Here is a 27,681-nt window from a genome sequence, read left to right as displayed (position 1 = left end):
TTTAAATTCTCATCACTGTATCCCTGATTCCATTCAATCCATTAGTTAAACTCTCATTGCAATCTCCCTGATTCCATTGAATCCAATCTTTCAACTCTTACCGCAGTATCCCTCATTCCAGTCAATCCTTTCATTAAACTCTCTCCGCTGTCTCCCTGATTCCAGTCCCCAGTAAATCCATTCGTTAAACACTTACTGCAGCATCCCTGAGTTAATTCAATCCATTCATTAAACTCTCATCGCAGTCTCCCTGATTCAATTCAGATCCATTCTTTAAACTCTCACAGCAGTCTCCCTGATTCCATTGAATCCATTCTTTAAACTCTCATCGCAGTCTCCCTGAGTCCATTGAATCAGTTCCTTAAACTCCCCTCGCAGTCTCCCTGATTCAAATCAGATCCATTCTTTAAACTCTCACAGCAGTCTCCCTGATTCCATTCAATCCATTCTTTAAACTCTCATCGCAGTCTCCCTGATTCCATTGAATCAATTCTTTAAACTCTCATCGCAGTCTCACTGATTCCAGTCAGACCCATTCTTTAAACACTCATCGCAGTCTCCCTAATTCCTGTCAATTAATTCTTTAAACTCTCAACGCAGTCTCCCAGATTCCATTGAATCCATTCTTTAAAATCTCATTGCAGTCTCCCTGATTCCATTGAATCCATTCTTTCACCTCTTACCGCAGTATCCCACATTCCAGTCAATCCATTCTTCAAAGTCTCATCGCAGTCTACCTGATCCCATTCAATCCTTTCATTAGACTCTCTCCGCTGTCTCCCTGATTCCAGTCCCCAGTCAATCCATCCTTTAAACTCTTACTGCAGCCTCCCTGTGTTAATTCAATCCATTCTTTAAACTCTCATCGCAGTCTCCAAGATTCCAATCAATTCATTCTTTAAACTCTGACCGCAGTCTCCCTGATTCCATTTGATCCATTCTTTAAACTCTCATCGCAGTCTCCCTGATTCCAAACAATCCATTCTTTCAACTCTCACCGTAGTCGTCCTGATTTCAATCAATCCATTCTTTAAACACTCATCGCAGTCTCCTTGATTCCATTCAATCCATTCCTTAAACTTTCACCGCAGACTCCCTGATTCCATTCAGACCCATTCTTTAATCTCTCACCACAGTCTCCATGATTCCATTGAATCCATTCTTTAAACTCAATCCGCAGTCTCCATAATTCCATTGAATTCATTCTTTAAACTCTCATCGCAGTCTCCCTGAGTCCATTGAATCCATTCCTTAAACTCCCCTCGCAGTCTCCCTGATTCTATTCAGATCCATTTTTTAAACTCTCACAGCAGTCTCCCTGATTCCATTGAATACATTCCTTAAACTCGCATTGCAGTCTCGCTCATTCCAGTCAATCCATTCTTTAAAATCTCACCACAGTCTCCCTGATTCCATTGAATCCATTCTTAAAACTGTCTGCGCAGTCTCCCTGATTCCACTGGATCAATTCTTTACACTCTGATCGTAGTCTCCCTGACTCCATTGAATCCATTCTTTAAACTCTCATCGCAGTGTCCATGATTCCATTGAATCCATTCTTTCAACTCTCATCGCAATCTCTTTGATTCCAGTCAATTCATTCTTTAAAATCTCACCGCAGACTCGATGATTTCAGTCAATCCCATCTTTAAACTTTCACCGCAGTCTCTCTGATTCCATTCAATCCACTCTTTAAATCTCGCCACAGTCTTCCTGATTCCATTGAATCCATTCTTTAAATTCACATCGCAGTCTCCCTGATTCCATTCAGACCCATTCTTTAAATTCTCATCACTGTATCCCTGATTCCATTCAATCCATTAGTTAAACTCTCATTGCAATCTCCCTGATTCCATTGAATCCAATCTTTCAACTCTTACCGCAGTATCCCTCATTCCAGTCAATCCTTTCATTAAACTCTCTCCGCTGTCTCCCTGATTCCAGTCCCCAGTAAATCCATTCGTTAAACACTTACTGCAGCATCCCTGAGTTAATTCAATCCATTCATTAAACTCTCATCGCAGTCTCCCTGATTCCAATCAATTCATTCTTTAAACTCTGAACGCAGTCTCACTGATTCCATTGAATCCATTCTTTAAACAATCATCGCAGTCTCCCTAATTCCATTGGATCAAGTCTTTAAACTCTCATCGCAGTCTCCCTGATTCCATTGAATCCATTCTTTAAACTCTCACGACAGTCTTCCTGATTCCATTCAATCCATTCCCTAAACTCTCTCCACAGTCTCCCTGATTCCATTCTTTTAACTCTCAATGCAGTCTCCCAGATTTGATTCAGACCCATTCTTTAAACTCTCAAAGCAGTCCACCTGATTCCATTGAATCCATTCTTTAAACTCTCATCGCTGTCTCCCTGATTCTATTCAATCCCTTCCAAAAACTCTCATCGCAGTCTCCCTGATTCCAGTCAATCCATTCTTTAAACTCACACCGCATTCTCCCTGATTAAAGTCAATCCATTCTTTAAACTTTCATCGCCGTCTACGTGATTCCATTGCATCCATTCCTAAACTCTCATCGGAGTGTCCCTGATTCCAGTCAATCCATCCTTGAAACTCTCATCGCAGTTTCCCTGATTCCATTCAATCCATTCTTTAAACTCTCACTGCAGTCTCCCTGATTCCATTCAATCCATTCTTTAAACTCTCACTGCAGTCTCCCTGATTCCATGCAATCCATTCCTTAAACTCGCATTGCAGTCTCGCTGATTCCAGTCAATCCATTCTTTAAAATCTCACCACAGTCTCCCTGATTCCATTGAATCCATTCTTAAAACTGTCTGCGCAGTCTCCCTGATTCCACTGGATCAATTCTTTACACTCTGATCGTAGTCTCCCTGACTCCATTGAATCCATTCTTTAAACTCTCATCGCAGTGTCCATGATTCCATTGAATCCATTCTTTCAACTCTCATCGCAATCTCTCTGATTCCAGTCAATTCATTCTTTAAAATCTCACCGCAGACTCGATGATTTCAGTCAATCCAATCTTTAAACTTTCACCGCAGTCTCTCTGATTCCAGTCCCCAGTAAATCCATTCGTTAAACACTTACTGCAGCATCCCTGAGTTAATTCAATCCATTCCTTAAACTCTCATCGCTGTCTCCCTGATTCCTTTCAATCCAGTCTTTAAACTCTCACCACAGTCTCCCTGATTTCATTCAGACCCATTCTTCAAACTCTTAACGCAATCTCCCTAATTGCAGTCAATCCATTCTTTAAACTCTCATCGCAGTCTGACTGATGCCATTGAATCCATTCGTTAAACTCTCATCGCAGTCTCCCTGTCTCTATTTAATCAATTCTTTTAACTCTCGCCGCAGTCTCCCTGATTCCATTGAATCCATGCAATAAACTCTCATCGCAGTCTCATTGTTTCCATGGAAGCCATTCACTAAACTCTCTTCCCTGTTTCCCTGATTCCATTGCATCCATTCTTTAAACTCTCATCGCAGTCTCATTGATTCCATTGAATCCATTCTCTAAACACTCTCCACTGTCTCCCTGATTCCATTCAATCCATTCTTTAAACTCTCTCCGCAGTCTCCCTGATTCATTCAATCCATACTTTAAACTCTCATCGTAGTCTCCCTGATTCCATTGAATCCATTCTTTTAACTCTCATCAAAGTCTCCCTAATTCCAATGCATACACTTTTTAAACTCTCAACGCAGTCTCCCTGATTCCATTGAATCCATTCTTTAAACTCTCATCACAGTCTCCCTGATTCCATTGAATACATTCTTTAAATTGTAATCACTTACTCCCTGATTCTATTCAATCCATTCCTTAAACTCTCATCGCAGTCTCCCTGATTCCATTGAATCCATTCTTTAATCTCTCATCGCAGTCTCCCTGGGTCCATTGAATCCATTCCTTAAACTCTCCTCGCAGTCTCCCTGATTCAATTCAGATCCATTCTTTAAACTCTCACAGCAGTCTCCCTGATTCCATTGAATCCATTCTTTAAACTCTCATCGCAGTCTCCCTGAGTCCATTGAATCAGTTCCTTAAACTCCCCTCGCAGTCTCCCTGATTCAAATCAGATCCATTCTTTAAACTCTCACAGCAGTCTCGCTGATTCCAGTCAATCCATTCTTTAAACTCTCATCACAGACTCCCTGATTCCATTGAATCCATTCTTTACATTCACATCGCAGTCTCCCTGATTCCATTCAGACCCATTCTTTAAACTCTCATCACTGTCTCCCTGATTCCATTCAATCCATTCTTTAAACTCTCATCGCAGTCTCCCTGATTCCATTGAATCCATTCTTTAAACTCTCACCGCAGTCTCACTGATTCCAGTCAGACCCATTCTTTAAACACTCATCGCAGTCTCCCAGATTCCATTGAATCCATTCTTTAAAATCTCATTGCAGTCTCCCTGATTCCATTGAATCCATTCTTTAAAATCTCATTGCAGTGTCCCTGATTCCATTGAATCCATTCTTTCAACTCTTACCGCAGTAGCCCACATTCCAGTCAATCCATTCTTTAAAGTCTCATCGCAGTCTACCTGATCCCATTCAATCCTTTCATTAGACTCTCTCCGCTGTCTCCCTGATTCCAGTCCCCAGTCAATCCATCCTTTAAACTCTTACTGCAGCCTCCCTGAGTTAATTCAATCCATTCTTTAAACTCTCATCACAGTCTCCAAGATTCCAATCAATTCATTCTTTAAACTCTGACCGCAGTCTCCCTGATTCCATTGAATCCATTCTTTAAACTCACTCCGCAGTCTCCCTAATTCCATTGAATTCATTCTTTAAACTCTCATCGCAGTCTCCCTGAGTCCATTGAATCCATTCCTTAAACTCCCCTCGCAGTCTCCCTGATTCTATTCAGATCCATTCTTTAAACTCTCACAGCAGTCTCCCTGATTCCATTGAATCCATTCCTTAAACTCGCATTGCAGTCTCGCTGATTCCAGTCAATCCATTCTTTAAACTCTCACCACAGACTCCCTGATTCCATTGAAACCATTCTTAAAACTCTCTCCGCAGTCTCTCTGATTCCATTGGATCAATTCTTTAAACTCTGATCATAGTCTCCCTGACTCCATTGAATCCATTCTTTAAACTCAAATCGCAGTGTCCATGATTCCATTGAATCCATTCTTTCAACTCTCATCGCAATCTCTCTGATTCCAGTCAATTCATTCTTTAAAATCTCACCGCAGACTCGGTGATTCCAGTCGATGTAATCTTTAAACTCTCACCGCAGTCTCCCTGATCCCATTGAATCCATTCTTTAAACTCAAACGGCAGTCTCCCTGATTCCATGCAATCCATTCCTTAAACTCTCATCGCAGTCTCATTTATTCCATTGAATCCACTCCTTTAACTCTCACTGCAGATCCCTGATTCCATCAAGACCCATTCTTTAAACTCTCACCGCAGTGTCCCTGATTCCATTCAATCCATTCCTTAAACTCTCATCGCAGTCTCCCTAATTAAATTGAATCCATTATTTAAACTCTCATCGCTGTCTCGTTGATTCCATTGAATCCATTCTCTAAACTCTCTCCACTGTCTCCCTGATTCCATTCAATCCATTCTTTAAACTCTCACCGCAGTCTCGCTGATTCCATTCAGACACATTCTTTAAACTCTCATCGCACTCTCCCTGATTCCATTGAATCCATTCTTTAAAATCTCATCCCAGTCTCATTGATTCCATTGAATCCATTCCCTACACTCTCTCCGCAGTATCCCTGATTCCATTGTATCCATTCTTTAAACTCTCATCGCAGCCTCCCTGATTCCATTGAAACCATTCTTTAAACTCTCTTCACAGTCTCCCTGATTACATTGCATCATTTATTAAACTCTCACCACAGTCTCCCTGATTCCATTGAATCCATTCTTTAAATTCTCATCGCTGTCTCCCTGATTCCATTCATTCCATTCTTTGAACTCTCACCACAGTCTCCCTGATTCCACTCAGACCTATTCTTCAAACACTCACCCCAGTCTATATAATTGCATTCAGTCCATTCTTTAAACTCTCATCGCAGTTTCCATGACTACATTGAATCCCTTCCTTATACTCTCACCGCAGTCTCCCTGATTCCATTCAGTCCCATTCTTCAAACTCTCACCGCACTCTCCCTAATTGCAGTCAATCCATTCTGTAAACTCTCATCGCAGTCTCCCTGATTCCATATAGACCCATTCTTTAAGCTTTCATCACAGTCTACCTGATTCCAATGAATCCATTCTTTAAACTCTCGCCAAAGTCTCCCCGAATCCAGTCAATCCATTCTTAAAACTCTCACCACAGTCTCCCTGATTTGATTCAGACCCATTCTTTAAACCCTCATAGCAGTCTACCTGATTCCATTGAATCCATTCTTTAAACTCTCGTCGCTGTCTCCCTGATTCTATTCAATCCCTTCCTAAAACTCTCATCGCAGTCTCCCTGATTCCAGTCAATCCATTCTTTAAACTCCCATCGCAGTGTACCTGATTCCATTCAATCCATTCTGTAAACTCTCACTGCAGTCTCCCTGATCACATGCAATCCAGTCCTTAAACTCACATCGCAGTCTCATTGATTCCATTAAACCCACTCTTTAAACTCTCACTGCAGTCTCCCTGATTCCATTCAGACCCACTCATCAAACTCTCACCGCAGTCTCCATGATTCCATTCAGTCCATTCCTTAAACTCTCATCGCACTCTCCCTGATTCCATTGAATCCATTCTTTAATCTCTCACCGCAGTCTCCACAATTCCATTCAATCCATTCCTAAAGCTCTCGTCGCAGTCTCCCTGATTCCATTAAATGCATTCTTTAAACTCTGATCACAGTCTCCCTGATTCCAGTCATTCCATTCTATAAACTCTCTCAGCAGTCTCCCTGATTCCATTCAAACCCATTCATTAAACTCATATCACAGTCTCCCTGATTCCATTGAATCCATTCTTTAAACTCTCACCAAAGTCTCCCTGAATCCAGACAATCCCTTCTTTAAACTCTCATCGCAGTCTCCTTGATTCCAGTCAATCCATTCTTTAAACTCCCATCTCAGTGTACCTGATTCCACTGAATCCATTCCTTAAACTCTCATTGGAGCCTCCCTGATTCCATTCAATCCATTCTTTGCACTCTCACCACAGTCTCCCTGTTTCCACTCAGACCTATTCTTCAAACACTCACCCCAGTCTACATAATTGCATTCAATCCATTCTTTAAACTCTCATCGCAGTGTCCATGACTACATTGAATCCATTCTTTAAACTCTCATCACAGTCTCCCTGATTCCATGCAATCCCTTCCTTAAACTCTCACCGCAGTCTCCCTGATTCCATTCAGTCCCATTCTTCAAACTCTCACCGCACTCTCCCTAATTGCAGTCAATCCATTCTGTAAACTCTCATTGCAGTCTCCAATGATTCCATATAGACCCATTCTTTAAGCTTTCATCACAGTCCACCTGATTCCAATGAATCCATTCTTTAAACTCTCGCCAAAGTCTCCCCGAATCCAGTCAATCCATTCTTTAAACTCTCACCACAGTCTCCCTGATTCCATTCAGACCCATTCTTTAAACTCATATCACAGTCTCCCTGATTCCATTGAATCCATTCTTTAAACTCTCACCAAAGTCTCCCTGAATCCAGACAATCCCTTCTTTAAACTCTCATCGCAGTCTCCTTGATTCCAGTCAATCAATTCTTTAAAATCCCATCGCAGGGTACCTGATTCCACTGAATCCATTCCTTAAACTCTCATTGGAGCCTCCCTGATTCCAGTCAATCCATTCTTGAAACTCTCTTCGCAGTTTCCCTGATTCCATTCAATCCATTCTTTAAACTGTCACTGCGCAGGCTCAGGGAATTGAGGTTGTTTTCATTAGAGAGGAGAAGGCTGAGAGGCGACTTAATAGAGACATATAAGATAGTCAGAGGGTTAGATAGGGTGGACAGTGAGAGTCTTTTTCCTCGGATGGTGATGACCAACACGAGGGGACATAGCTTTAAATTGAGGGGTGATAGATATAGGACAGATATCAGAGGCAGTTTCTTTACTCAGAGAATAGTAGGGGTGTGGAACGCCCTGCCTGCAACAGTAGTAGACTCGCCAACTTTAAGGGCATTTAAGTGGTCACTGGATAGACATATGGATGAAAATGGAATAGTGTAGGTCAGATAGGCTTCAGATGGTTTCACAGGTCGGCGCAACATCGAGGGCCGAAGGGCCCGTACTGCGCTGTAGTGTTCTATGTTCTATGTTCTATGCAGTCTCCCTGATTCCATTAAATCCATTCTTTAAACTCTCACCACAGTCTCCCTGATTCCATGCAATCCATTCCATAAACTCTCATCGCAGTTGTGGTGATCACAAGTTAACTAGATGCAATACAACTGAGCAAACTGAGCAAACACTAGAGGGAGCACGGGAGAGCAATACAAATACACCGGGACAGGAAGTGAGGACACACTTCACGGAAGGCAGAACCAGTAGCAGGACACAGAGACACCAGCTAGTAGCATTTGAGGTAGCCGTAGGTTAAGCTCTGAAGAGAGAGCGAATTCACAATAAAGCATCTTCTCCACATTTGAGACTACGAGCTTTATTAAGACTCGAGGAACAACACATGGTACCCAGGAGTGGCTTCAGACGCTTACTACAGGACAGACTCGATGATTCCAGTCGATGTAATCTTTAAACTCTCACCGCAGTCTCCCTGATCCCATTGAATCCATTCTTTAAACTCTCACCGCAGTCTCCCTGATTCCATGCAATCCATTCCATAAACTCTCATCGCTGTCTCATTGATTCCATTGAATCCACTCCTTTAACTCTCACTACAGATCCCTGATTCCATTCAGACCCTTTCTTTTAACTCTCACCGCAATCTGCCAGATTCCATTCAATCCATTCCAAAAACTCTCACCGCAGTCTCCCTGATTCCATTCAGTCCCATTCTTCAAACTCTCACCGCACTCTCCCTAATTGCAGTCAATCCATTCTGTAAACTCTCATCGCAGTCTCCCTGATTCCAAAAAGACTCATTCTTTAAGCTTTCATCACAGTCCACCTGATTCCAATGAATCCATTCTTTAAACTCTCGCCAAAGTCTCCCCGAATCCAGTCAATCCATTCTTAAAACTCTCACTACAGTCTCCCTGATTTGATTCAGACCCATTCTTTAAACTCTCATAGCAGTCTACCTGATTCCATTGAATTCATTCTTTAAACTCTCGTCGCTGTCTCCCAGATTCTATTCAATCCCTTCCTAAAACTCTCATCAGCAGTCTCCCTGATTCCAGTCAAGCCATTCTTTAAACTCCCATCGCAGTGTACCTGATTCCATTCAATCCATTCTGTAAACTCTCACTGCAGTCTCCCTGATCCCATGCAATTCAGTCCTTAAACTCACATCGCAGTCTCATTGATTCCATTGAACCCACTCTTTAAACTCTCACTGCAGTCTCCCTGATTCCATTCAGACCCATTCTTCAAACTCTCACCGCAGTCTCCATGATTCAATTCAGTCCATTCCTTAAACTCTCACCGCAGTCTCCCTGATTCCATGCAATCCATTCCATAAACTCTCATCGCTGTCTCATTGATTCCATTGAATCCACTCCTTTAACTCTCACTACAGATCCCTGATTCCATTCAGACCCTTTCTTTTAACTCTCACCGCAATCTGCCAGATTCCATTCAATCCATTCCAAAAACTCTCACCGCAGTCTCCCTGATTCCATTCAGTCCCATTCTTCAAACTCTCACCGCACTCTCCCTAATTGCAGTCAATCCATTCTGTAAACTCTCATCGCAGTCTCCCTGATTCCAAAAAGACTCATTCTTTAAGCTTTCATCACAGTCCACCTGATTCCAATGAATCCATTCTTTAAACTCTCGCCAAAGTCTCCCCGAATCCAGTCAATCCATTCTTAAAACTCTCACTACAGTCTCCCTGATTTGATTCAGACCCATTCTTTAAACTCTCATAGCAGTCTACCTGATTCCATTGAATTCATTCTTTAAACTCTCGTCGCTGTCTCCCAGATTCTATTCAATCCCTTACTAAAACTCTCATCGCAGTCTCCCTGATTCCAGTCAAGCCATTCTTTAAACTCCCATCGCAGTGTACCTGATTCCATTCAATCCATTCTGTAAACTCTCACTGCAGTCTCCCTGATCCCATGCAATTCAGTCCTTAAACTCACATCGCAGTCTCATTGATTCCATTGAACCCACTCTTTAAACTCTCACTGCAGTCTCCCTGATTCCATTCAGACCCATTCTTCAAACTCTCACCGCAGTCTCCATGATTCAATTCAGTCCATTCCTTAAACTCTCATCGCACTCTCCCTGATTCCACTGAATCCATTCTTTAATCTCTCACCGCAGTCTCCACAATTCCATTCAATCCATTCCTAAAGCTCTCGTCGCAGTCTCCCTGATTCCATTAAATGCATTCTTTAAACTCTGATCACAGTCTCCCTGATTCCAGTCATTCCATTCTATAAACTCTCTCAGCAGTCTCCCTGATTCCATTCAGACCCATTCTTTAAACTCATATCACAGTCTCCCTGATTCCATTGAATCCATTCTTTAAACTCTCACCAAAGTCTCCATGAATCAGACAATCCCTTCTTTAAACTCTCATCGCAGTCTCCTTGATTCCAGTCAATCCATTATTTAAACTCCCATCTCAGTGTACCTGATTCCACTGAATCCATTCCTTAAACTCTCATTGGAGTATCCCTGATTCCAGTCTATCCATTCTTGAAACTCTCTTCGCAGTTTCCCTGATTCCATTCAATCCATTCTTTAAACTGTCACTGCAGTCTCCCTGATTCCATTAAGTCCATTCTTTAAACTCTCACCGCAGTCTCCCTGATTCCATGCAATCCATTCCGTAAACTCTCATCGCACTCTCCCTGATTCCATTGAATCCACTCCTTTAACTCTCACTACAGATCCCTGATTCCATTCAGACCCTTTCTTTTAACTCTCACTGCAATCTCCCTGATTCCATTCAATCCATTCCATAAACTCTCATCGCAGTCTCCCTGATTCAATTGAATCCATTCTTTAAACTCACATCGCAGTCTCATTGATTCCATTGAATCCATTCCCTAAACTCTCTCTGCTGACTGCCTGATTCCATTCAATCCATTCTTTAAACTCTCACCACAGTCTCCCTGATTCCATTGAATCCATTCTTTAAATTCTCATCGCTGTCTCCCTGATTCCATTCAATCCATTCTTTGAACTCTCACCACAGTCTCCCTGATTCCACTCAGACCTATTCTTCAAACACTCACCTCAGTCTACATAATTGCATTCAATCCATTCTTTGAACTCTCATCGCAGTATCCATGACTACATTGAATCCATTCTTTAAACTCTCATCACAGTCTCCCTGATTCCATGCAATCCCTTCCTTCAACTCTCACCGCAGGCTCCCTGATTCCATTCAGACCCATTGTTCAAACTCTCACCGCACACTCCCTAATTGCAGTCAATTCATTCTGGAAACTCTCATCGCAGTCTCCCTGATTCCATTCAGACCCATTCTTTAAACTCTCATCACAGTCCACCTGATTCCAATGAATCCATTCTTTAAACTCTCACCAAAGTCTCCCCGAATCCAGTCAATCCATTCTTTAAAGTCTCATTGCAGTCTCCCTGATTCTATTCAGACCAATTCTTTAAACTCTCGTAGCAGTCTACCTGATTCCATTGAATCCATTCTTTAAACTCTCGTCGCTGTCTCCCTGATTCTATTCAATCCCTTCCTAAAACTTTCATCGCAGTCTCCCTGATTCAAGCCAATCCATTCCTAAAGCTCTCATCGCAGTCTCCCTGATTCCATTAAATGCATTCTTTAAACTCTGATCACAGTCTCCCTGATTCCAGTCATTCCATTCTATAAACTATCTCAGCAGTCTCCCTGATTCCAATCAGACCTATTCTTTAAACTCATATCACTGTCTCCCTGATTCCATTGAATCCATTCTTTAAACTCTCACCAAAGTCTCCCTGAATCCAGACAATCCCTTCTTTAAACTCTCATCGCAGTCTCCTTGATTCCAGTCAATCCATTCTTTAAAATCTCATCGCAGGGTACCTGATTCCACTGAATCCATTCCTTAAACTCTCATTGGAGTCTCCCTGATTCCAGTCAATCCATTCTTGAAACTCTCTTCGCAGTTTCCCTGGTTCCATTCAATCCATTCTTTAAACTGTCACTGCAGTCTCCCTGATTCCATTAAATCCATTCTTTAAACTCACACCGCAGTCTCCCTGATTCCATGCAATCCATTCCATAAACTCTCATTGCAGTCTCATTGATTCCATTGAATCCACTCCTTTAATTCTCACTACAGATCCCTGATTCCATTCAGACCCATTCTTTTAACTCTCACCGCAATCTCCCTGATTCCGTTCAATCCATTCCATAAACTCTCATCGCAGTCTCCCTGATTCAATTGAATCCATTCTTTAAACTCACATCGCAGTCTCATTGATTCCATTGAATCCATTCCCTAAACTCTCTCTGCTGTCTGCCTGATTCCATTCAATCCATTCTTTAAACTCTCATCACAGTCTCCTTGATTCCATTCAGACCCATTCTTTAAACTCTCACTGCAGTCTCCCTGATTCAATTGAATCCATTCTTTAAACTCACATCGCAGTCTCATTGATTCCATTGAATCCATTCTCTAAACTCTCACCGCAGTCTCCCTGATTCCATTCAATCCATTCCTTAAACACTCATCTCACTCTCCCTGATTCCAGTCATTCCATTCTTTAAACTATCTAATTGCAGTCTCCCTCATTCCATTCAGACCCATTCTTTAAACTCACATCACAGTCTCCCTGATTCCATTGAATCCATTCTTTAAAGTCTCACCAAAGTCTTCCTGAATCCAGTCAATCCATTCTTTAAACTCTCATTGCAGTCTCCCTGATTTGATTCAGACCCATTCTTTAAACTCTCATCGCAGTCTCCCTGATTCCATTGAATCCATTCTTTAAACTCCCATTGCAGTGTACCTGATTCCATTAAATCCATTCTTTAAATTCTCACCGCAGTCTCCCTGATTCCATGCAATCCATTCCGTAAACTCTCATCGCAGTCTCATTGATTCCATTTAATCCACTCCTTTAACTCTCACTACAGATCCCTGATTCCATTCAGACCCTTTCTTTTAACTCTCACCGCAGTCTCCCTGATTCCATTCAATCCATTCCATAAACTCTCATCGCAGTCTCCCTGATTCAATTGAATCCATTCTTCAAAATCACATCGCAGTCTCATTGGTTCCATTGAATCCATTCCCTAAACTCTCTCTGCTGTCTGCCTGATTCCATTCAATCCATTCTTTAAACTCTCACCGCAGTCTCCCTGATTCCATTCAGACCCATTCTTTAAACTCTCACTGCAGTCTCCCTGATCCCATTCAATCCATTCCTTAAACTCTCATAGCAGTCTCCCTGATTCAATTTAATCCAATCTTTAAACTCACATTGAAGTCTCATTGATTCCATTGAATCCATTCTCTAAACTCTCTCCGCTGTCTCCCTGATTCCATTCAATCCATTCTTTAAACTCTCACCGCATCTCCCTGATTCCATTCAGACTCATTCTTTAAACTCACATTACAGTCTCATTGATTCCATTGAATCCATTCTTTAAACTCTCATCACAGTCTCTCTGATTCTATTCAGATCAATTCCTTAAACTCTTATCACAGTCTCCCTGATAACATTCAGACCCATTCCTTAAACACTTACCGCAGTCTCCCTGATTCCAGTCAGACCCATTCTTTAAACTATATCGCAGACTCCCTAATTCCATACATTCCATTCCTTAATCTCTCACCGCAGTCTCACTAATTGCAGTCAAACCATTCTTTAAACTCTCACCACAGTCTCCCTGATTAAATTTAATCCATTCCTTAAATTCTCAACGCAGTTTCACTGATTCCATTCAATCCATTCTTTAAAATCTCACTGCAGTCTCCCTGATTCCATTATATCCATTCTTTAAACTCTCATCGCAGACTCATTGATTCCATTGAATCCACTCTTTAAACTCTCATCGGACTCTCCCTGATTCCATTGAATACATTCTTTAAACTCTCATCGCAGTCTCAATGATTCCATTGAATCCATTCTCTAAACTCTTTCCGCTGTCTCCTTGATTCCATTGAATCCATTCTTTAAACTCTCTCCGCAATATCGTTGATTCCATTGAATCCATTCTTTAAACTCTCACCGCAGACTCCCTGATTCCATTCAATCAATTCCTTAAACTCTCTCCGCTGTCTCCCTGATTCCATTCAGACCCATTCCCTAAACTCTCATCGCAGTCTCCCCGATTCCAGTCAAGCCATTCTTGAAACTCTGAACACAGTCTCCCTGATTCCATTGAATCCATTCTTTAAACTCTCATCGCAGTATCCCTGATTCCATTCAGACCCATTCTCTAAACTGTCACCGCAGTCTTCTGATTGCATTAAATCCATTCCTTAAACTCTCACCGCAGTCTCCCTGATTCCATTCAGACCCATTCTTTAAACTCTGACCGCAATCTCCCTGATTCCACTCAGACCCATTCTTTAAACTCTCACTGCATTCTCCCTGATTCAAGTCAGACCCATTCTTTAAACTCTCTCCGCAGTCTCCCTGATTCCAATCAGACCCATTCTTTAAACTCTCACCGCAGTCTCCCTGTTTCCATTCAGACCCATTCTTGAAACTCTCACCGCAGTCTCCCTGATTCCATTCAATCCTTTCTTCAAACTCTCATCGCAGTCTCCCTGATTCCAGTCAGACCCATTCTTTAAATCCTCTCCGCAGTCTCCCTGATTCCATTCAATCCATTCTTCAAACTCTTATCGCAGTCTCCCTGATTCCAGTCAGACTCATTCTTTACACCCTCTCCGCAGTCTCCCTGATTCCATTCAATCCATTCTTCAAACTCTCATCGCAGTCTCCCTGATTCCAGTCAGACCCATTCTTTGCACCCTCTCCGTAGTGTCCCTGATTCCATTCAATCCATTCTTCAAACGCTCATCGCAGTCTCCCTGATTCCAGTCAGACCCATTCTTTAAACTCCCACTGCAGTCTCCCTGATTCCATTCAATCCATTCTTTAAACTCTCTCCGCAGCCTCCCTGCTCCCTTTCAGGCTCACTCTTTAAATTAGTCATCGAGGTCTCCAGCATAGAAAAGGTCCTTTGGTTCATTGCGTCTACGCCGGTCAGAATAGTCTTTCTAATCACATTTTCCAGCACTTGGCCCGTATATTTGTATGCCTCAGCATCGCAAATGCACATCTAAATACTTCTGGGTCTCTGCCTCCACCATCCTTTCCGGCAGTCAATTCCAGACTCTCACCACCCTCTGTGTGAAAATATTTTTCCTCACATACCCTTTCAACCTCCTGTCCCTTACTGGAATTTTATGCCCCCTGTTCATTGATCCCTCCACCTGTCTCCGCTATCTATGCTCCTCATAATTTTATCTCAATCATGTCCCCCTTAATCTCCTCTGCTCCAAGGAAATGAACCCAACTCTATCCAATTTCTCTTCATAGCTATACTCGCCAGCCCAGGAAACATCCTGGTAAATCTTTTTCATGTCAGCCATAAAGAGCCCACACCAAGTAGATCAAAAGGAAATAATGTTTTATTGAGCAGAACTATTATGTCCACCTCATGTCAGCTCCCTGCCAAGTCTCTGTTTGGTGCCAAAACCAGCTATGTTTATAACACAGGTGATCGTTCTACAACTAGAGTTCCCTGACCCATTAACAGGGAGTTCATATTCTGCGAGGTTAATGGGGACACTGATTGTTGCTACCCCATAAGTTCCGTTCTGGTTATGACATCCTGCACCCTTTCCAGTGCTATCACATCCCTCCTACAATGTGGATTCCGGAACTGCACACAATTCTCTTGTTGTGGGCTAACCAACATTTATACAGCTCCAGCTCCCTGCCCGTAAACTCTATCCCTTGGCTAATAAAGGCAAGCTGCCTTCTTAACCACTGTATCCACCTGCTCTGCTACCTTAAGGGACTGGTGTAGATGCACAACAAGGTCCCTTTGCTTCTCGGTGCTTCCCAGGGTCCTTCCGTTTATAATTTGTTCCCTTGCCTTGTCTGTCCTGCAGAAGTGCATCATCTCACACTTTTTTGGATAGAATTCCATTTGCCACTGGTCAGCCCATCTGATCAGCAGATCTATATCCTCCTGTAATCAACGGCTACGCTCCTCACTATTTGCCTCCTCACTATTTACCACCTCACAAATTTTTATATCATCCGTGAGCTTACTGATCAATCCTCCTGCATTTATGACTAAATCATTCATATAAACCACGAACAGCAAGGGGCCCAACATTGATCCCTACAGGACCTCACTGGACACAAGTCAGAAAAACATCCGTCAACCATCATCCTCTGCTTCCTGCCACTCAGCCAATTCTGGATCAGACTTGTCAAATTTCCTGTGATCCCTTGGCTCTTACCTTGGTTATCAGCCTCCCATATGAGACCTTATCAAAAGCTTTGCTGAAGTCCAATCAGACTATGTAAAAGCGTTACTCTCACCTACACACATCTTTCAAAAATTCAATCAAGCTGGTCAGACATGACTTCCCCTTAACAAACCACGCTGACTGTTCTTGATTAATCCCTGCCTCTCCAAATGCAGATTTATTCTGACTCTCAGATTTGCTTCCAATAGCTTCCCTACCACTGAGGTTAGACTCACTGCTCTGTAATTCCTAGTTTATTCCTTCCTCCCTTCTGGAATAATGGAACTACATTGGCTATCCTCCAATCCTCCAGCATGTCTCCTGTGGCCAGAGAGAAATTGAAAATTATTGCGAGCATCCCGTTCTTTTCTCCCTTGCCTCACTCAGCAGTCGGGGATACATTTAATCTGGCCCTGTATATTTGTCTACTTTTAAGCCTGCCAGACCACTCAAAACCTCCTCTCTGTGTATGTTAAGCTCTTCAATTTTAATCACAGTCTATCTCCCACACCACAGCTCTCACTAGTGAACAACCAACACAAAGTGTTCATTTAGATGCCTCCCTCTGACCTCCGGCTCCGCACACAAATTATCACTGTGGCCCTTAATGCGCCATATTCTTGCCCTAATCACACCTTTACCCTTAATGTACTTGTCAAACAACATGAGATTTTCCTTTATTTTACCTGTCAGTATGCTTTAATGTTCCCTCTTTGATCTCATAATTTATTTTCTAAGTTCCGTATTGCACATCCAATATGTCTCCAGGAAATCTGCTGTTTTAAGCCCTCGATATCTGACATAAGCTTCAGTTTATCTTTTTATCCAATTCTGTATATCTCTCGATATTCTTGATGGACATGTTGGTCCTGTAATCTCCCTAGTTTCTTCTTGAATGCGTCCTACTGTTCTGCCACAGATTTACCTACAAATGTCCACTCTCAGTCCACTCTGGTCAAATCATATCTGATCTTATTAAAATCAGTGTTCCCCCATGTCCTTTTCCAAAACAATCTTGAATCTAACGGAGTTGTGAAGACTGTCTGCAAAATGCTCCACCACGACTGATACCTCAACCACTTGCCAGGGTTCATTACCTAAAGTTAAGTTCAGGATCTCCCCCGCTCTTGTAGGACTTTCTATGCACTGGCATAAAAAGTACTCTCGGACCCATTATAAGAATTCTACTCCCTCTAAAACTTTCACACTATGACTGCCCCAGTTAGTATTGGGGAAGTTGAAATCGGCCACTATCATTACCTCACACTTCTTTGAAATGTTCCTATATATCGGCTCTTCTATTTCTCTCGGACTGTTAGGGGGCCTGCAGAACACTCTCAGAAATATGGAGCGGGATTCTCCGACCCCCCCCCCCCCCCCCCCCCCCCCCCCCCCCCGCTGGGTCGGAGAATCGCCGGGGGACGGCGTGAATCCCACCCCCGCCGGCTGCCGAATACTCCGGCGCCGGGGATTTGGTGGGGGTGCGAATCACGCCGCACCGGTCGGGGGCCGTTGGTAGCGGCTCCTTCCCCCCCATCCAGTCTCTGGCCCGCGACGGGCCGAGTGGCCACCCGTTTTCCTCGGGCCCCGCCGGCGTATGTTACGACAGGTACTTACTGGCGGGACCTGGCTCCGTGGGCGGCCTCCGGGGTCCTCAGGATTGCGGGGGATCTGGCCCCGGGGGGTGCCCCAATGGTGGCCTGGCCCGCGATCAGAGCCCACCGATCCGGGGGTGGGCCTGTGCCGTGAGGCAACTCTGTTCCTCCCCGCCGGCCTGTGTAATTGGCCTCTCTGCGCATGCGCTGAGATGACGCCAGCACATGCTGGCGCACCCGTGCATTCGGCAACTTGTGCCAGCCGGCGGAGGCCCTTCGGCGCCGGTTGGCGTGGTGCCAAGCCCCTTCCATGCCGGATGGCGCGGCACAAACCACTCCGGTGCCGGCCTAGCCCCTGAAGGTGCGGAGGACTCCACACCTTAGGGACGGCCCGATGCCAGAGTGGTTCATGCCACTCCTTCGTTCGGCCCCGCCAATTTCCAAAGAATCCCGCCCCTGATTGCTCCTTTTTGGTTTTTAAGTTCACCCCTTAAAAAGTGAACGGGGGGGAGATTCGCAGCGTAGCGAGGCTGCAGATAGTGAGTGGAGGCAGGGGCCCGCCGAAGCTGAGGGTGAGGCTCTTAAGGTTACACTGAAAATCTAGGCCTAATAAGAGTGGCGCGCAGAGGTCGGGCAAAACGTAGAGTTCAAATTTTGAGTAGCTAGCGCCTCGGATTGTGAGTGTCGCGGCGGTGTGTCCCTGGATCTGGACAGAATGGAAGCCTGAAGCGAGTGAGATAGTTTGCCACACGGGGAAAACGGGGAGCGAACAGCGTCTTACCAGGTCTGGGTGTATGAACCTCTCAGTGCTCCCGGAGTCGAAAAGGCATGGCGTGTTGTACCCGTTGATTTGGACCTCTGCCATCGGATTTCGCAGATGCTTAGAACATAGAACAGTACAGCACAGAACAGGCCCTTCGGCCCTCAATGTTGTGCCGAGCAATGATCACCCTACTTAAACCCATGTAACCCGTATACCTGTAACCCAACAATCCCCCCATTAACCTTACACTACGGGCAATTTAGCATGGCCAATCCACCTAACCCGCACATCTTTGGACTGTGGGAGGAAACCGGAGCACCCGGAGGAAACCCACGCACACACGGGGAGGACGTGCAGACTCCACACAGACAGTGACCCAGCCGGGAATCGAACCTGGGACCCTGGAGCTGTGAAGCATTGATGCTAACCACCATGCTACCGTGAGGCCCCACGCTTCGGGCGTGATTGATCCAAGGTGACTGCACCAAGTTGCAGGCCGCGTGACAAGCGCCCGGGGAAGTCGTACTCTTCCGATGAGTTGTCCGAGCGTGGAGATGCAGGTTGGGCCTGTGGATCGCACGTGGCGGGCGGCGAGGAAGATGGCGTCCAAGATGGCGGCCCCCATGAGTCGCACGTGGCCGGGCGCGTGGTGGAGGTTTGCCAAGATGGCGGCCCCCATGGATCGCACATGGCGGAAGGGGGCGGGGTCGGGGCATAGGCCGCAGCGTTTCGGGCCCCGCGGGCCTGCGGGTGTGGGGTGATTACTTTGTGCCGCTGGGGAGTTGGAAGCTGGGGCCCTTTTTGCGAGGCACACTCTCGCGTAGTGGCCTTTCCGCCCGCAGCTGCTGCAGGTCGCGTTGCGGGCCGGGCAGTGCTGCTGCGGGTGCTGATTCTGGCTGCAGAAATGGCAGGCAGGAGCAGCATAGTGGCTGGCTGGAGCAGCGTAGTGGCTGGCTGGGGCAGCATGGTGGCTGGGCGGCCGCGTGGCACAGGCCTGGGGATTCACTGATCGGGGGCTCATGATTGGGTCGCGGGGAACGAGGTGAGGCTGCGGAAGGAGACCTCCATCGTGGTAGCAATTTCCGCAGTTGTTTATAAGTCTTGGGCCCCCTTTTCCAGCAGTCGTTGGCGCACATAATTAGACCTGAGGCCCGCTACAAAAACATCGCGTACAGCAAGTTCTCTATGTTCAGCCGCGGTAACTGCTTGATAGTTACAGTCATTCGTTAGATTATTGAGCTCTCTTAAAAATTCAGCGAGTGATTCTGTAGGCCGCTGGCGGTGAGTCGTGAACACATGGCGTGCGTAAACTTCGTTAATGGGCCTTAAATACATCTTATCGAGTATCGCTAGCGCTGCAGTATATGAACAGGCCGAGTTTAGTTGCGTAGAGATTCGGTGGCTCACCCTCGCGTGCAGTGGACTTAACTTCTGTTCCTCTGTTGTTTCGGCTGTGTTCGCTTCTGCCAGGTAGGCCTTAAAGCACCGCAGCCAGTGGGAGAAGATTTATTTTCCCCCTGCATCTTGTTGGGTCGTGTTCCAGGCGTCCAGGCTTGAGGGCTGATTCCATGATCGATCCTGACTGTTCTTAAGTAGATTAAATTGATGGAACCATCAATTCATGAGACACGTTCTTTTAGATATGAACAGTGGTTTTAATCTACTTCCTCGAGAGCCAGCCTGTTACCCGTTGAACTCTCGATGAACTGCAGGCTGGCTCTGGACACGGTTATTTATACAGCAGTCTAGGGGGAGGAGTCGTGGGTGGAGCCAAGGGCGGAGTCCTGTACAAACTCCTGAGCATTCCCAGAGCTACTCCCCCTAGTGGTCGGATAATGCTACTGCGCTTACAATGGTATTGGTAAATACAGTGTGAATTACTAAATTACATTCACCACAGTACCTTTAAGAAATTGGTATTTATCAGTGATGTCAGAATGTGGGTGGAGCTGGGCTGTCTGTCAGCTTTTTACTTTTGTTTTAGGCTGTTTGCTGCAGGGCGTGTTTTAATTTTGTTTTCAGTGTCGGTGCTGAAGCCAGACAGAGCAGGTGTACTGTTGATCTCTCTGCTATGAAAAGACTATCTCTTGATCATTTGGTAAATTCAGAATTATAAATGTTCTCAGTAGAAATGTAAACATAATGAGCTTCTGTTCAAACGAGTTTCTTTTGTCTCTGGATGTTGTTTGGGAAGTTATTAAGGATTACTTAGTGTTGTATTCTTTGGGGGTTGTATTTGAATTGATGGTTGCTAAGATGTTCAATGTATGTTTTAAAAAGGTTAACGTGAGTTCATAGAAGAAACATTGTTTTGGTTTAAAATATACTTTTCCATTTCACCTGTACCACAACTATAGAGTGGGCCGTGTGCTCCCCATACCACAATCTATTAAAAGTTGTGGGTCAGGTGAACTCCACTGATACACTAAACCCTGGCCCATAACAATACCATCCTGGAGTCTCTTTTGCGGTGACAGAAACGTCTGTCTGTTCCCCTTACAATTGAATCTCCTGCCACTATAAGACCATAAGATCATAATACATGGGAGCAGAATTAGGCCATTTGGCCCATTGAGTCTCCTCTGCCATTCAATCATGGCTACTATATTCACTACAGCCTTGGGGCAGCACGGTAGCACAGTGGTTAGCACTGTGGCTTCACAGCACGAGGATCCCAGGTTCGATTCCCTGCTGGGTCACTGTCTGTGCGGAGTCTGCACATTCTCCCTGTGTCTGTGTGGGTTTCTTCTGGGTGCTCCGGTTTCCTCCCACAGTCCAAAGACATGCAGTTTAGCTGGATTTGACATGCTAAATTGCCCTTAGTGTCCAAAAGAGTTCAGAGGGATTATTTGGTTACGGAGATAGGGTAGAAGTGAGGCCTTAAAGTAGGTCGGTGCAGACTCAATGGGTCGAATGGCCTCCTTCTACATTGTATGTTATTCCTCCTACCTTCTTGTGCAGTAGACACACCCATGGTGCCATGGAGTTGGTTGCCACTGCTTCCCCCTACACAGTCATCTCCCCCAACAATATCCAAATCGATATATCTGTCAGAAAGTGTGATGGCCACAGATGTAACCTGCACTATCTGCCTTCCGCTAAACCTCCTGGTGGTCACCATGCTCTTTCTGCCTGTTCAATCTTTACCTGCAATGTGGCCACCTCACTGAACATGCTATCCATGACTTGCTCAGCACGCCGATGCTCCATTTGCCAGTAGATGCAGTTGGACGCACTTCCTTCAAACGTGGTCACCAGGGACAACTGAAATTTCCCTGATTTGTCACATAGCACAGCAGGAGCATAGCACAGTGCAAGCTCTCCGACCATCACTACCTTAAGTCCCTTTGTTATTTGCCTTTTTAACAAAGAATTATGGTTATACATGTATGCTATTAACTTACCTCCCTTATGCGAACTTTCCTTTCCTTTCCTACTTTGTTTATTTATATTACTGCATTATAATAACCTTGCCTTTCACTTATTTATGTTGTTTCTCAGTTAATCCTTTCTTCCAAAGAAAACTTTTTAAACTCTCAACAACTGCTCAGGTGGAATTTTCAACCTTTTTGCAGAATAAATATCCTTGTTCTTTCCCCCACCATAAACTCACTCACTGAAGTCGGACTAATTGGGGGTACCCCAAATCTTGACAGAGTCAATTGCAGAACTTGAGGGAGGACATTTCTTGGCACTTACCCTGAGAATGTTCAATGCCGACAGTTTTTCTTCATCAGTCCCCTCATTACCAAGCTGCACTTCATTCTCATGTCCCAGAGGATGTATTTTAAGGTTATGTTCTGCACATTCAATTCCCATCACAACTTCACTCCTCACTCCATCTGTTTCTTTTAACCTCATCACTGTATGTGGCCATTTTGATCCTCTGTTTATTTAGCAAATGCAAATCCCAAAGCCAAATGAGCGTTTTCTCCTTCGCTGAGTTTAAGGTCCACCACTTACATTTACTCTGTAGTGGGGACACCTCTCAGTAATGTGCAGCATACTTTGTGCCTTTCCACAAATAATAAGCAATTTCTACTCTGAGGTGAATAGGGATCCAGATGGCCAAGTGCATGAATCACAAAAGGCTAATAAACAGGTACAGCAAGTAGTTAGGAAAACTAATAAAATGTTATCAATTATTGTAAGGACAATTAAATACAAAATTAGAAATGTTATGCTTCAAATGCCAGGGCATTGGTGACACCACATCTGAAGCATTGTGTACAATACTGATGTCTTTATGTAAGGAAAGATGTAAATACATTTGAAACAGTTCACAGATGGTTTCCTAGACTAATACCAGGAATAAGTGGATTGGCCTATGAGGAAAGCTTGGGGAGATTAGGTTTGAATCCACGAGAGTTTAGAAGCGTCAGAAGCAACTTGTTCAGAACCTTTATGATCCTGAGGGGTATTAACAGGGTGGATGTGGAGAGGATGTTTCCACTTATCAGAGAAGCTAGAACTCAGGATCACATTTTAAAAATAAGGGGTCGCCCATTAAGTTTGGAGTTGAGGAGAATGTTTACTCTCAGAGGGCTGTGAATCTCTGGAAAGTTCTTCCTCCAAATGCAGTGGAAGCAGAGCCTTTGAATATAGATTCTTGATAAGCAAGGGGGTGAAATATTATCACGCGTAGGAATGTGGGGTTGAGGTTACGATCAGACCTGCAATGATCTTATTGAATTGTGGCGCTGGCTCGATGGACCGAGGGACCTACTTTGGCTCCTAATTTATATGTTTATACTGAGGCCCCAGCAGTGGAAGTTGGCTCACTGAGCTATGGCCAATCAAAACCTATCTAGCAAGGAGCAGTTCAAAGTCTGCCAGTCGACAGATGGGATTTGTCATGAGGAACTTGATGTTGACTATTCAAGTTTCTCATCCCTTGATTAAAAGGATGTCTGCTGGGAGATCTTGCTCAGGAAGGGTGCTACATATGGGGTGTTGAGATGGAAGCCAGACAGTAGGTGGGTTGAACTGGTCATCATGGAGTGGGAAGTGAGGTGCACCACGATGGTTCCAACCAGTTTGTGCGTTTTATTCAGTCGACAGATAAGTGGTGGAGTGATGTTTCGAGGATGGGAAGTCAAGGGAGCAGAGTTAGAATTATGATGTACAGTGTTGCATTCAATTGAGTATCTACAAGATGTGTGTTTGAAGATTTTTGCCAGACAGGTGCACAGTACTCTGCTGTGTGCCAACCTGGTAGATAGAGCGATGCTGAGGTCCAGAGTGTTGTGGCAGCAGCACCCCATGTAACTCCAGTTGGTTTGCTTAGTAGGTTGTTTCTGGTATTGACCTTTGTAGCTGTTCCCTTCATATGTTCTCTGATGGATAGAGTATATTAGAGTCACTCCCAAGTATGTTTGGTTGGAATCATGCTTTAGTGTCCAGCCACTCATGTTGACATGCAATTCTTTTTTGACACTCTCATTGCTTTAGAGGGATTTAGCATGAGACGTTGCAGTAGTCCCTCAACTTTCTAACCTCTTTGTGAAGGAAAGATGGAACTTGGATGCACAATTAATGTCCTCAGCATAGATCAACTTGCGGGATGAGATTCTTGATCCTCCAACACCTGTCTGTTCGTTATTCCTCACCACCAGTAAACCACCATCAGCCCCCATCCTTAGAAAAACCTCCTTCAACATCTTTGCCTTGCCACTTTGCTGGCAATGCCTCAACTTGTGCATGGCTTTGCCTCTTCCTGACACTTTTATTTGCTTTTTTAGTGTTATCCATCCCTCAGTAAAATGTTCTGTGGCATCTCTGTCTATGTATTAAAGAGTGACTTGCATTTAAATAGTGCCTTTCACAAAAATAAGGACATCGAAACAAAGGAGCAAGAGTAGGCCATTAGGATACTTGGGCCTTCTCTGCTATCTACCCAGGTCATAGTTGATCTTTTCAACGCCATCATGCTGCACTACCCCCAAATCTTTTGATGTCATTGACATCTAGAAATTTGGCGACCTCTGTTTTCCATTCCAAAGCACTTTTTACCCGTTTGAGTGCTTTTGAAGTCTGAGCCCAGTCAATTTGAGAATTGTGGCAGAGTTATTCTGCAGCTGCCGGTCTGACACAGGTACCTGCAGGCAGCTATAGTTTTGGTATTTCCCCAAAACTGACTGGCTTGAATTGCCATTCTCCTCGAACCATAAAAATTATAGTCAGAGGCAGGTTATTTAGCTCATTATGCTTGTGCTGATACGAGCTTTTCAATGCAGCTGTCTAGTAGATGCAAGCCAGCCATATAAGATCCTAATATGGCAGGCGAGAAATATGTGCTTATTTTGGGTGAGATGTCCTCCACCCAGCACTAACATCAGAAGAACATGTCCATGTTATTTAAAATTATATTTAAATTTGAAGCACCGTGGCACTTTCTATTCTCAAATTTCAATTCTTAAATGCCCAGTGCTTCACTTGCCAAGTCCTGAACTCACACAGCAAAATGTGACATTAACTATCTGGACAGGGCCCTCAGCAGTGCTATTTAAACGGATAAAGCAGGAGAAAATCACTAACCATAAAGCAATGAAGGAGCCCACTCGACTCAAATGCCTGTGCTGGTTCTTTGACGGAGTTATCTATTATGCCAACTCCCATACTCTTTCTCCATAGTCCGGATTTTGTTTTGTCGCAATTAATTATCCAATTCATTTTTGAAAGTTATGATTAAATCTGCTTTCACCACCTGTTCAGGAAATTAATTCCAGACCATTCCAACCCACTGCATAATACATTTCTCCTCATTCCACTCTGATTTTGTTGCCAGTTACCTGAAATCTGTATCCTCTGGTGACCACCACTTCAGATTGTGAAAATCAATTCTCCTCGTTATTTATGCTAAGAATTCATAACACTTCTATCGTTTGCTCATTTAATATACGTTCGCCGAATTTATCCGGTGCCCTCGATCTAACGGCTATACCTAGACGTCTTGCCAAGACACCGTTTAGTACTGGTCCACACAAATGTGGAACAATTAAAACAGCCATTGGAGACCCCCGGTTGGTCAGTGACTGGGCAATGTGGTACCCTGGCACTTGTTCTGGCACCTGGGCACTGCCAGCCTAGTACTCTGGCTTACCAGATAGAGGGCGGGAACTCACTAACGTCAGGGAAAGAAGGGTGGGGGGGGGGGGGGGAGTCAAAAATGGGGGGGAGGGACAGAAAGGGGGGAGTGGTGGAATATCAGGGCATCCAGACAAAATGACACACTGATCTGTGAGGAGCCTTTCCTGCTGGTGAAATTCAGCTTGCCAGCAGGAAACCCTGCTATGGTGCCATTGAATAGGGAATGTTTCTCAGCGCCACAGAGGCCCAGAAATACCCTGCTGAACTTGCCATTCCGTGGATTTTAACTCAAATCCACTGAATCACACCCACAGCCTTATCAACTTGTCTTCCCTCCTTCAAAGTTTTGCATATGTAAACACAGCCAGGTCTGTCTGTTCCTCTTTCAGTACTTATAGGTTTGTTGCTACTTTCTCATTCAAGCTGCTAGTTAACATTTCTTGGTGCTTTCTTTTAATATTGTTATGGAAAATTCACCCTGTCCAATCAAAATGAGATCTTACTGATGCTATAGTTTTATTGAACGGCTTGTGGATAGTTTGGTTGCTATCGTGAAGTGATCTCATTGGGATTTCTTCATTGCTGGAGAACAAGAGGAAGCAGCAACGGAGACAGAACAGGAGGAGCAAACACTGACTAGAACACCATATCCACAATGAAAATCCATAAAGCACATCTCCCATTTGAACTTTACTGAGCAGCAATGCCTCAAAGCACCTTTGCTTCACACTGAAGGCTGTCACTGAGTTCCGTCACCTTCTGCAGCCACAGCTTAAGCTTCATGCCATGCCATGGACAACGTTGCCTTCCAGAAGTTGACATCAGCAACTTCTCTCAGCCCTCAATCCACCACTCTATCAAGATCTCAGCTATTGAGCAGCAAGGATGGCTCCTTCATCCTGTGCTTGTCCTCTGCACAGCCTTTATTCCAGCCACGGCACCAAGTTACAGGCTGGCTTTTAGATGCCAGGGGCTATTCTCTCTGGACGTGACTGCTGTCAGGGACCCATGCACACTTGCCAAAGCAGGTTAGAAAGGAGAGTCATATCATCCTCAGAAACGTCCACTGATTTCTTTTCACCAAAATGTTGGAGCTGGAGAGATTTCATTCAGTCCTCATTTGCTTTACGTTGTTGTTCATGCTTTTTTTTAAAGATGGGTGGAGGGGGCTTGGTAAATTATTGGTAAATCATCTATGAAGACAATTTTAAAAAATGACTGTCTTCAACCTTGAATATATTTTAGCTTTGGTTTTGATTAAGATGTATAGATGATTCAGCAATGTATCTGCATTACTTAGAACTTACAAGTGTCCCTCACATTCACCAGTATTCTCAAGGGAGATTTGCCACTTGTCAGTGGATTACAGTTAACTCTGTATATTCACTTTGTTGCTAATTTCTGACATTTCTCTTAATTTCTCCTACTGCAAAGTGAATAAAGAGCAACACATGCTGAGGAAGCATCAGTCACAGCAGAATTCATGCAATGTTTTAACTGTTGATTGCAACGTTTGGATATCATTCAAATCAGCTCAGCTGGATGAGCCAGTTGTGAAAAAAGAAATAAATAAGAGAGCAGGACAGGTGTTCTGAACAGGAACAATAATAATGAAGGAATAAGTAGATAGTAATGTTACTTGACTGTCCCTTAGTGTTCCAGCTGGGTTAAATTCACCACATTGGTGTTTGATTGGG

The sequence above is a fragment of the Scyliorhinus canicula genome, chromosome 3, assembly GCF_902713615.1.
Source record: "Scyliorhinus canicula chromosome 3, sScyCan1.1, whole genome shotgun sequence".
Lineage (NCBI taxonomy): Eukaryota > Metazoa > Chordata > Chondrichthyes > Carcharhiniformes > Scyliorhinidae > Scyliorhinus > Scyliorhinus canicula.
Note: the sequence above shows the minus strand (reverse complement) of the source record.